Below are 11036 nucleotides of genomic sequence, written 5' to 3' on the forward strand. Positions count from 1 at the left end.
GAAGAAGAACATAAACAAACAAAAAAGCCTTATTCCCCTCATCTCTAGCACTTCTAGTAACATGATTATATCCACCAGACAGAAAATTTGAAACATGGATTCTCTATATCCATATTATCTTTCATTAATGAAAGAAACTCCTCATTGTATTTGGGAACACAGCCACATAACATTTTGGTGTTCTGCCATTTGCAGACTGGAAAAGCTCTGATTTCTTTGCCAGAACCAGCAACAAGAAGGTAGCTCCTATTCTGACATACTGCCAAGAAAACACTGCAGAATTGTCTTTGAGCAACAGCTCTGTTCAAAGCTCTTTGATACATTTATCAGTGCCTTCTTTCTCTCAAACAAAATAACAAGTCACAGTGCAAGTCTGGTGAAAAAAAAAAATGCATCTTCTTGTCATTTACATTTTGTCAGACTTTTTGGCAACTTACAAGTATTTAGTATCTGTTCCTTTTTTCTATTATGGAGATGCTTCGTAAAATTTGCAAAAGGATTCAAATGGTTTAGAAACCTCATAAAAAGTAGAGATCAAGAGACAAAGTGAACTAGTCTAACCCAGTGCAAGTGAAACAGAAACCTCCCAGCCATTCTGGTTTTCAGATAACTGTTACAAGTATTTTCTTTTACAAACTTATTTCAGTCAAATTACTCAAATATCCACTGATTATGTAAGGTATTTATTTGTCTGCCTGATGGCATGTAGGAGTTGTGAATCTCCAACATGTAGAAAAGACATTGAAACGTCATCCTACTGGACAGATTTAGTCCTGTTAGTGTAGGACCCAAGACACCAACATCAGTAGGATAAACAGTTATGAAGTCAACAGGCTATAGCCAAAACTTGACTCTTCTGGGGTTTACACTATATGAAGGAGAATATCCTTATCCTTTCAGGTAGATGTCACAAGAGCTCTGTTTGTTGAAACTGCCAAAAGCATGAGTCAAATTAATATAGCCTCCCGATGTAAAGAGCAAGACTCTCTTTTGTCCAGCCCTGCATGTTGACTTTTGTACTGGTCTATCATACCAGTGTAGGAAAAAGAAGTGTGAAGCTGTTTGGTACTGAAGCATTAGTCCCTGCTGCATCTTTCTGCTGCTGGAATTCTGCACTGCAGTGTTTTCTGGAGAATCTGGACAGATGCCTAAGACAACTTTTTTTCCCATTCAGTCCAGAAAGAGCATTGTATCCTCTCACAGGACAGCTAGGTCCATAACTGTCTGTCTCTGCATATATGTTTGAATGTACATGTGTGCTATATGTGTAAGTTAACAACAGTGATATATTTAGAAAATTAAAAAAAAAAAAAAAAAAAAGTAGACTTCAAATGTTATTCCTTTCTTTCATGCAATCTTTTGACCTTTTAATCCCATTAAAGACCACTCATTATTTCCCAGAAGGAAGGGAAAAAAATGTGGGTTTGCTCCTTTCCAACCCACTTTTCATTTTGTAAATGTCCATCTTCTCTCCAACTTCTGCCATGCAAAAGAGCTTCACATCACCATTGCTCACAGGCATGTCAACAGAGAAAGCTAGGGTGGCAAGGACAGTAACTAATAAACTTCCCTGGAAAGGGAAGTAACAACGAGGTTCTAAATGGAAGGGAAAAGCACCAAAAGAGACATAAAGGACTTAGTGGAAGAAAATTCTATATGCTTGATTCTGCTTTCACTGATACTACTGAATAATTTCATGTTAGCAGACTGCATTAGAAAGCAGAGACAAGATTCTGCTCTAAACTACATTCATGGCGCTGACGTTAGTAGAGTTGCACAGGGGCAACTGACATTGATATCTTGGCTTGTCTGCAAGCACCAGCTTAAACTGTCTCTCCTTCTCCAGCAAAAGAACATGTAATTTTAAAAAATAAAATAAAATAATAAAATTAAGTTAAATTAAATTAAAAATAAAGTAAAATTAAATTAAATTAAATTAAATTAAATTAAATTAAAAAGTTTTCTTTGTGCTAAAAAGAGTTTAAGCAAGTATTGTTTTCCTGTTGACTTTAACACTTTTTTAACTTAGTCAAAAAAGTTTGCATCAAAATAGCTGGGAGTTGTTTCAACTAAACCTGTGCATTATTACTAAATATTATTCAATTTATCTTTTGTACAAAGAGATAGTAGTAGATTTCATAATTACGTAATTTCATTATTATTTGCAAACAGAACCAGAACAACACAATTAATTAGCTACCTGTGTAGAAGATTTGAAGACAAACAACAGTATACCAGTCAAGGAGAAATAATATTTAAAAAAAAAAATGATTTTAGCCTTTTTCTGACCCAAAGAAAAACGAAAGTAAAATATACATTAATTAAAAATACTAAGATAGAAGTCTGAAGAAATGTTATGTTTAATTGAAGGGAAGGTTTATTTCAAATAAATTATTTGCTGTTAGTTAATTGCTGTTGGCGAGCAACATTTTAAAGGTCCAAAGCGCTAAGAACTGCTAGGTCTGGCAGAATGCTGCTTGTTCACATCTGCTCCTGTAGGAAGCTGATAAGCAAGGAATATTTTATGCACATGATATTTTCTTTTACTTTCCAAAATAGCTGGAAAAATTAACACTGTCATAAGTTCTCAGATGAAAATCAAGTTGAAAATTCCACTCCAAAATATAGCTGAGTATTGGAATAAGTGGATATTCCACACTTTTGATACCTACAATGCTGGAAAAATTTAAGCTTTTTGTGTCCAAGAAAAAAAACTGTTCCTGTCCAAAGGTGATTTTTTTTTTTTTTTTTCCTTAGCGGGAGTTCAAAATGAACCCTAGAAAGCTAGGTGGTAGTGTGCAAGTCCCCATCACAAATACTTTAGCATATTGGATGGTCCCAAACTCCATTCATATTTCACTTCCCATTTCAGCCATAATCATATATCAGACTGGAAAATGCTGTTGAGAAGTAATTAATATTGGATTTCAGACTGGATAGATCCCACTCTATGACAACCAATTTAAAAGAATAAAAAGCAAGTCTGATGCGTCTGCTTTTGTGCTGTCAGCTGGGAAATGGTGCAAGATTTAGAAAGCAGGCTGAGAACTAGGTGTTAAAAAATGATCTGGGTGCACTGATATTTTATAACAGGTTTTATTGGCCAGCAAAGCATTAGATATGATCTGCTTGGCTAGGTGTGATACATGTCCCCATGTCAGGGTGTTTGCAGCCCTCAAACTCCTATTGAACACTATATCAGATTATTAACAGATGGCTGTTAACAGCTCCTGAGAGCTTCCCCCCTACATTTCCAAGCAACTACGCCTTCAGTGAAGATGTCTGCACAGCTTTAATTATCCAGGCCATCCAACGAAGTCAGATCACAGTGCAAAATTCTTTTCTGGCTTTGTGACAAATATTGTCAAATGAAATGCACTACAGCTACAAATCTTTACCAAAGGGTTGGATTTTCCACACTTTTTTTTTATTTTTTTTTATTTTTCCCTCCAGGGTTTTGTTTCCTGACACTAAATACACAGCAGGACTGCTTCAAATTATATGTTTTTGTGAGAAAAATTCAGCCCCTTTTAGGCTTTTAACATATTACCAGCATTCTAGAGCAGAAAGCTAACAAGGTTTCCACAAACTAAGTCATTAGGAGAGATCATCGGGTGGCATTGTGCTTGTATGTGTATTTATCAAAATTAAAAATACATATATTAAAAAAAAATAAGGTTTAGGCATCAGTCTAACAAAACTGAAAATAACTAATAATAATAATAATAATAAATTTAAAAAAAAAAAAAAAAAACAAGCAAGTAGGTGACGGACCAGTTTCCCATCTTGACGTCTGTGGTAACATATTTTTGTAGCAATACCCGGGTAACCACTTTCAGAAACAGAACTATACTTTTGCAGATTTCCTTTTGTGACCACCCTCCCCTGGCTTGGCACCTTTTCTTAATATAACATTATCTTAATCACACCAATGCCTTCTCAAAATGCATTTGATCTCTGTGCTTCCTGAAGAACTGGGGACTGATGGTCACACTCCGTTTCTGAATTTTAGACTTGTTAGTGTTAGGTCGGAGGTTGGATTCAGTGACCTTGCAGGTCTCTTCCAACCTAGATGATTCTGTGATTCTATGAATGCAGCATGTTCTTTTCCCGTCCCCATCCCTCTGATGCCCAGTGAAGCAACTTGACAGTGCACAATGCCTTTACAACAACGCTGTGCCAAAATATTTATTTTTCTCTTAGAATGTATAAACATCGCTTTTCCTTCCAGAGCCCAAGTAATTTCCCATCCCTACAGTGCTGCCAGTATAATTTGTGGATCTAATAGTTGTGGTAAAGACACAAATGTTAAAGTGCGGTAAAGGCACAAGTAGCTCAGACCCTTCCTTTTATTCCTCAGGCTCTACAGGGAAAACAGGTAAGAAATTTCATGTGCTGGTATATTCTGGTATATTCATGAGGTGTTGTCATACATATTAAACAGTAGAGTGCTCCTAAGAGGCTGCAACAGCACCCGTATGAGAGGCATTTACATGCCCAGAATCCTGCCTGGGGAGAAATACGGAAAACAACAGTATTTATCAGAAGGTATTTGAACTACCTTTACTATTTCTCTCACATGCTGTATTAGTTTCTGTAAGTCAAAATGAATAGCTATTAAAGAAAACCAGTGAGCACAAAGGAGTAACATTTGCAAAATGTTTATTAATTACTGATTTGATTATGCTTTTAAAGTAAATTCCTTTTGTATCTGTATGATAAGCACAGTCACAGAAGGGCTCTCTGACTGGAGAATAAGTTGCAGTGTGTGGCGTAGGGCCGAAGATTCTGTTTTCTGTACTATAAGGTACAAAAATCTGGAAAATTGCTGAAATGCCTGCTGAAATTTTTTAAATTCTCCCAAGGTGACTGAGATGAACATTTTGAAAAGCAGAGAGGCTACAACTGCTGTAGGATTTTTTTCTAGGTATGTTGTTTCTCTTAGCCCTAGTCTCAGTAGCATGATTTTCTCTGCTTATTGTGGGGCTTGCCTTAGAAAGCCTTTGTTCACAAAGATGAGCTAGTGCTTATGTATAGCCAAAGGAACAAAAGTCTTCTGTTCTGAAAGCAGCTTGGTGTCCTATGCAATCCTGTTTCATCTGAAATCTGAAACTGGAATCAGGAATCAAATACAACTTTTATATTCTGCTACAAAAGACACACTAAGAAATGGTACATTGCTTACTTCTCTAGGTAGACCTTGAGTCTTTGAGTTTATAGGAATTCAGCATGCAAGAAGCAGATGAGAGAACCATACCAGGCTCTGCTCCTTCACAGCAGAGAAAAAAGCAGTTAAAGTTAATATTCTCCAAAGAGGGAGCCCAAGAGTTGTCAATGCTGCTGTAGTTTGCACTACATAATACATCCCCGGATTGCTTCATAGCCCTGGAAATGGGGGCTAGTAGGAACAGAGGGTAAAGCCCGTCAAAAGGAAGACTTTATGGTCATGGTACTGGGAGCTGAGGAAGACAAAGTGGTGACAAAGGAGAAAAATATGAAGCAGGACAAAGACCGTATCAGTGACACACTCCTGATTGATGTATGTAGGCCTGGGACTTTGGAGAAGTTTCTAGACTCCCAGTCACTCAAAGGAAGTATACAGTCTGTCTAAGGAAAGCTCCAGGTATCCTGAAACAAGGATTTCCTTTTTAAACAAAAACTTCTTTGACATAAAGAAATATAGTTATGTTTCCTCTTACATGTTCACTTAACTCTTCAACAGTGACTAAGCTCCCAGCTCTACACGATGCATTGCACATTCTGATAGTGTGCATGTCTGCATTTTCTACAGCAAACACCAAGGGCAATGGTATTGCCAACCATTCCATTCAGGGAAGTGGTTGAATCACCATCTCTGGAGGTCTTCTTAAGAAATGTGTAGATTTACAACTTAGTAGCATGGTTTAGCGGTGGACTTTAGTACTAGGTTAAAATTTGGGCTAGATGACATTAGAGGTCTTTTCCGAACTGAATGGTTCAATGATTTTATGATTCTATACTCACCCCCTTGCTTTGCTGCTTTGGATGGTGGGTGAACTACTTGGTAACAGTACCCTGCATGTCATCATTGACAGTGTGATGATCCCCACATTTCCCCCATGGCACTCTGCAGAGATTCACCATTTCTCTGTTTACACCTCACAGAGTGTACTCTGAGCAATAATGTGTTGCCACCCCTGAAACCTCTAAATCTTGGTGAGACTGATTTATTTATGGGGAAAAGGAAATGCAAGCAGCTTTCTGAAATCCTGTAGGGGAACAAACAATATCTCACACCTCATTTTTGGTAAGTAGATTCCAGGGAAGGGGCCATGAGTGGCGAGTCCAGGACAGAGACATTCTCTTCTGATTTAACTAATAATGTTCAATTAAAAGCAGTACTTGCTATATAAATTCTGACCTAGGACTCTTCAACAAAAGTCTCACTTTGCAAGCCAGCAGGTCCTATGAAAGGCTACAGATACCACCCCTACAACATTCTCATTTTGCAGCAAAGGCAGAGCTCTGAACAGGAAGAAGGACTCACTCACTTTACACACCTATCAAATACTAACCCCAAACAAGCTCTCTGGCAGAGAATTTCAAATTTCACAACATGAAACAAACCAGTTTGCTGCTGCTTTTACCAGCACTCCTAGACAGGAACGTTTGCAGACGAGATTCTTGGGGAAACATGGCCTCATTGAAGTCAATGCAAAAAGCCCCTTACAAAAAACACATACTTCTAAAGCCACTTTTATGAAGTCTTATACAGTTCCTATCACAACTTCAAGCTGTAGAAATAGTAATATGAATTCTATTTATGGAATAATTTATATTGTAATGATACTAACATTATGGTGTACTAATGCAAGGGCCTTATGATCTGTGAAAGTGCCTAGAATTGCCTGAATCCTGTAAAAAAGGAATAGAATATGTACTTAAGTGGATTTTGTCGGAAAATTATTTGCTTTATTGTTAAACTATGGATGAAAGCTGACTGTACTGAAATGTCTTGGAATAAATTATGCAGCCCTACAGTATCGTCGAATTAAAATTAGTGAAAGATGAAGTAGTGCTAATATAAAGTAGAACGAAGTTTAGGAAAGAAAAACAAAATAAAACAAGTAAACAAAAACAAAACAAACAAACAAAAACAAACACGACGTTTTGGTGTGAGAAAATGCAATGATGTCCAAGTTCCAGCAGGTGGCAGCTGAGTACGGGTTTTTGAGTCATAAGTGGCCCCCTCGGCTCTCAGGCGGGGGACAACTTTTCCTTCCCACTGGGCTCAACAGGGAACCCAAGGTTTCCAGAGAGAAGAAGCTATACAGCATGGACCTTCGCTCTGCACATCTTTGGAGGGACTCACCTGCAAAACTGCAAATAATCTTGCCTGTTTTCATTGCAAACCTCGTACAGGACTTATTGGACTCAAAAATACTACAACCCCATCCTACAGGAAAGATGGAGAGAGACTCTTTATAAGAGAGTCTACCAATATGACAAGGAATAATGGCTTTGAACTAAAAGTGATTAGATTTAGTTTAATGTAAGAAATTCTTTCTTATAGGGGTGGTGAGGCCCTGACACAGGTTGCCCAGAGAAACTGTGGATGCCCCATCCCTGGAAGTGTTCAAGGCCAGGTCAGATGGGGCTTTGGGAAACCTGGTCTAGTGGAAGGTGTCCCTGCCCATGGCAGGGGGCTTGGAACTGGGTGATCTTTAAGGTCCCTTCCAACCCAAACCATTCAAAGATTCTGTGATTCTATGACTGAAATCTCCCACAGTTTAGATTGCTAGGTAGTGGAAATGCAGATAATACAGAGTCTTTCAATACAAGAAATTGTTGGCTACTGTAAGGAATTCTCTGGGCTTAGTAAATTAAAATGGTTGCTCTTTAGGTTGCTCTGTCTTGTGCCATTGAAAAGATCTAAAAGAAATATTTTTCATCTTAAAGATTTCCTCCTCCTCCCTCACTCCATTTTGTGCTATGTGTGGTTCAAGGGTCTGGCAAATCTGTTCCAGCTTCCAGCACAATTCTTTATGAGTGTGCTGTGGAATGCTACTGAGATGTTTTCATAGAAAGTGTTAGGAATCTGTTGCTTTCAATATTTCAAGCTCAGCCAGACAAAGAATGTAGCAACTGTAATATAAAACATCTCTCTGGGAGCAAAACAAGCTAGTACATTTATTTCCAAGTAATTATACCAAGCACTTAACTCACAAAATTGAAATCAATTTTGCATACAGCAGAAATCATATAAAGGATAAACACTGACTTGAGGAAGAACTTTAGTCCTATTTTACGAATCTGAGGCTCCATCTAGACAGATGCTTGAGGGAAGAAGCATCAGACTTATCACACTTCTCAGCAAGCTGGATCTAAATTCTGCCCACCAGTCCCTGAGTTCTTTACTGTTCAGTTGCCACTGACCACACAATCTAGGGCAAGATATTCTTCATTTAAAACACTGATTTTTGAAACAAATTTGAATATAGAAAGCAAGGTTATATTCAATGAAAGGTTTTATTCTTATAAATCAATATAAGAAATCAAGTAATTAAACAGATTCAAACAAAATGAAACTAAATGCTGTTCGCCAGAGTATTTCTGTGCAGAAATTACAAAACTCAAAAGGTATAGGTTACAGATAATTCAACTTGTCTCTGGCTCCTCTGTCTCGTCATGTAGTATAAACCACATCAAATCCACAATTTAAAAAGACAGCAATAGCTTACAGAAAATGTTTCTTTTGAAGATATTAACTTAAAGATTCAGGAACTATTTGCTTCACAGAAGGATTTGTTGCCTGAATAGATTGCTCATATAAAGGAATGACTAATAAGAATGGCAATGAGGAAGGTCTAAGTGCTTCTCTTTCAGGGGTCTGGAACACAAGTCCTGTGAGGAGCAGCTGAGGGAACTGGGGTTATTTAATCTGGAGAAGAGGAGGCTCAGAGGAGACCTCATTGCTCTCTACACCTACCTTCATGTTCCTGCTCTGTTCCACGGAAGCAGCTCTGAGGTGGTGAGGCAGCCCCTGCAGCAGAACTAAGCTGTCCCAGCATTGGCCCCTTGGTGCTCCAGCTGACTAAACAGGTCTGTCCTAGATAGAGCAGTGCACGTGGGAGATTTTTTAACTTTTTTTTTTTTTTTTTTGAACATTTAATTTAAAAGAATAACCATGCCAAAAAACATTCCGCAAAAGTACTATCCAATGTCATTCTTTCCTCTACAGGCATCACAGTCAGGCAGAAAAGTACTGTTTGAGGGGGAATCATCCTCAGGGTGGGAACGGAGATTGACATCAAACCACAGGGTTACTGTGGAGGTGCCACATTCAGATTAACATACACTACTGTTCATCAGAACTAATTTGCTCAGACAGTGTCTCACTGTCATGGTACCACAGCCTCTAGCTCCAGTACTAAGGGGAGTGGGGGGGTTGGGGGGTTGTGTTGCCTCCCACTCCACAGTGTACACGTACGGTATCTCTGGAGATGAGACGCCAAATGGTGGGAGATGGTTTGTAGACAAAGCCTTAGTATATTGGGTGATAAATCCAGATAAATGAACTCAACCAATTCTAATTCATGTAATACAACTTTCAGCTACTTTTACTGTCCTGATGCTCATGCATTCTCAGTAACATCAAAGTCATGCTTTCTCAGTAACAGCAACTTGTCCGATGGAAGTATTGTGAATCTGACAGTTAAAGTTCAGGAGCAAAGTCCATTCTTCCAGTTCTGTGGCTGCATTTCACACTAAGAAAGCAGGGGCTGACTGAATTAAGCAGACAATTCTGCTATCTTGGGGAAAATTACAGTGTAATATGAAAAAGTCAATATTTTCTATGGGAACAAACCCATTCTTCTCCACTTAACAACTGTAAAAGATTTTCACAAAGACCTCAGTGGTTTCACTAACAAGGAATTCATGCATGAGTCTATGCTGATCCTAAAAATCCCATGCATGAATGGAGACTGACATGAGGAAAAGGTTTCTATATAAACTATTTTAATTATCATGAACTGCAGGGCATCTACGCATGTTTAATTCATCTATTCCACTATGAAACTCAATCAGATTTAGAGTCAGTCACTTCCAAACCTGTATGAACTAACGTGGGGAAAAGGCTGTCAAATCATCATAAGAATGCACATGCTGAGACTCAAGCCACTTTAATGAAAGGTAAATGATATTAAGGTCTAAAATGTATCAGAAGTATGTGTTTCTGTGGACAAATTCACAAACAGTGCCTTGGCACAGATTTGCTCTCAGATGAAACTAAAGCAGATCTTTTCTTAGAGGCTGTAAGTTGCTCATCATCCTGAATTCCCATGGATTTCCTTGATCAAAGTTTTGATTTAGTATGAGGTTTCATGTAAACCAGAACATTGCTTTTTGTGATGTAACAAGACAGGGAGCTTAAGAACAGTGATGCATTTGTCACATTTATCTCTCCATTTAACAAAGCTCCCTCTGAACAACTGTGCATTATTCATTGGGTCTGCAGCAGTACTATAGATGCTGTTCATGGTTCTGAGATTGTATTACGTATCCACAATACACACATTTTTTGCTGGCAAAACCTGTGAGAGTATCCTATTCTTGTGTGGAAGGTTTGAGCCAAGCAAATGTTTTTTAATGAATAGTTTATTCACACATGAAAAATAATATCAACTGACTGGTAATTGTGAGTTTAACCTATGTTGACCAGGTAGTGTTAACCCTCTTCTCAAATGAGGGACAGAGAAGAGGATATTATTATACATTTTTTAACATGTTTTAGCATTAAAAAAAAAAAAAAAAAAAAAAAGAAAAGAAAAAGGAAAAAAAAAGTTGTTTCAATTCTTCAATTCCTCAAGCTAGAAAGCTAACTGAGCAACTCCTTAATGGAGTTTGCAATATGCCAGTATATAGTGGTGATGTATGTACATGATAAACCAAAGTTCCCTTTATTTCTGGAAGTAAACAGTTTTGTTAAAAGCCTACACCATACAGGGAAAAAAACAAACACACACATTTTATTCATGTTATTTTACATTTAGAAG

The sequence above is a fragment of the Netta rufina genome (assembly GCF_964035555.1).
Source record: "Netta rufina genome assembly, chromosome: 1".
Lineage (NCBI taxonomy): Eukaryota > Metazoa > Chordata > Aves > Anseriformes > Anatidae > Netta > Netta rufina.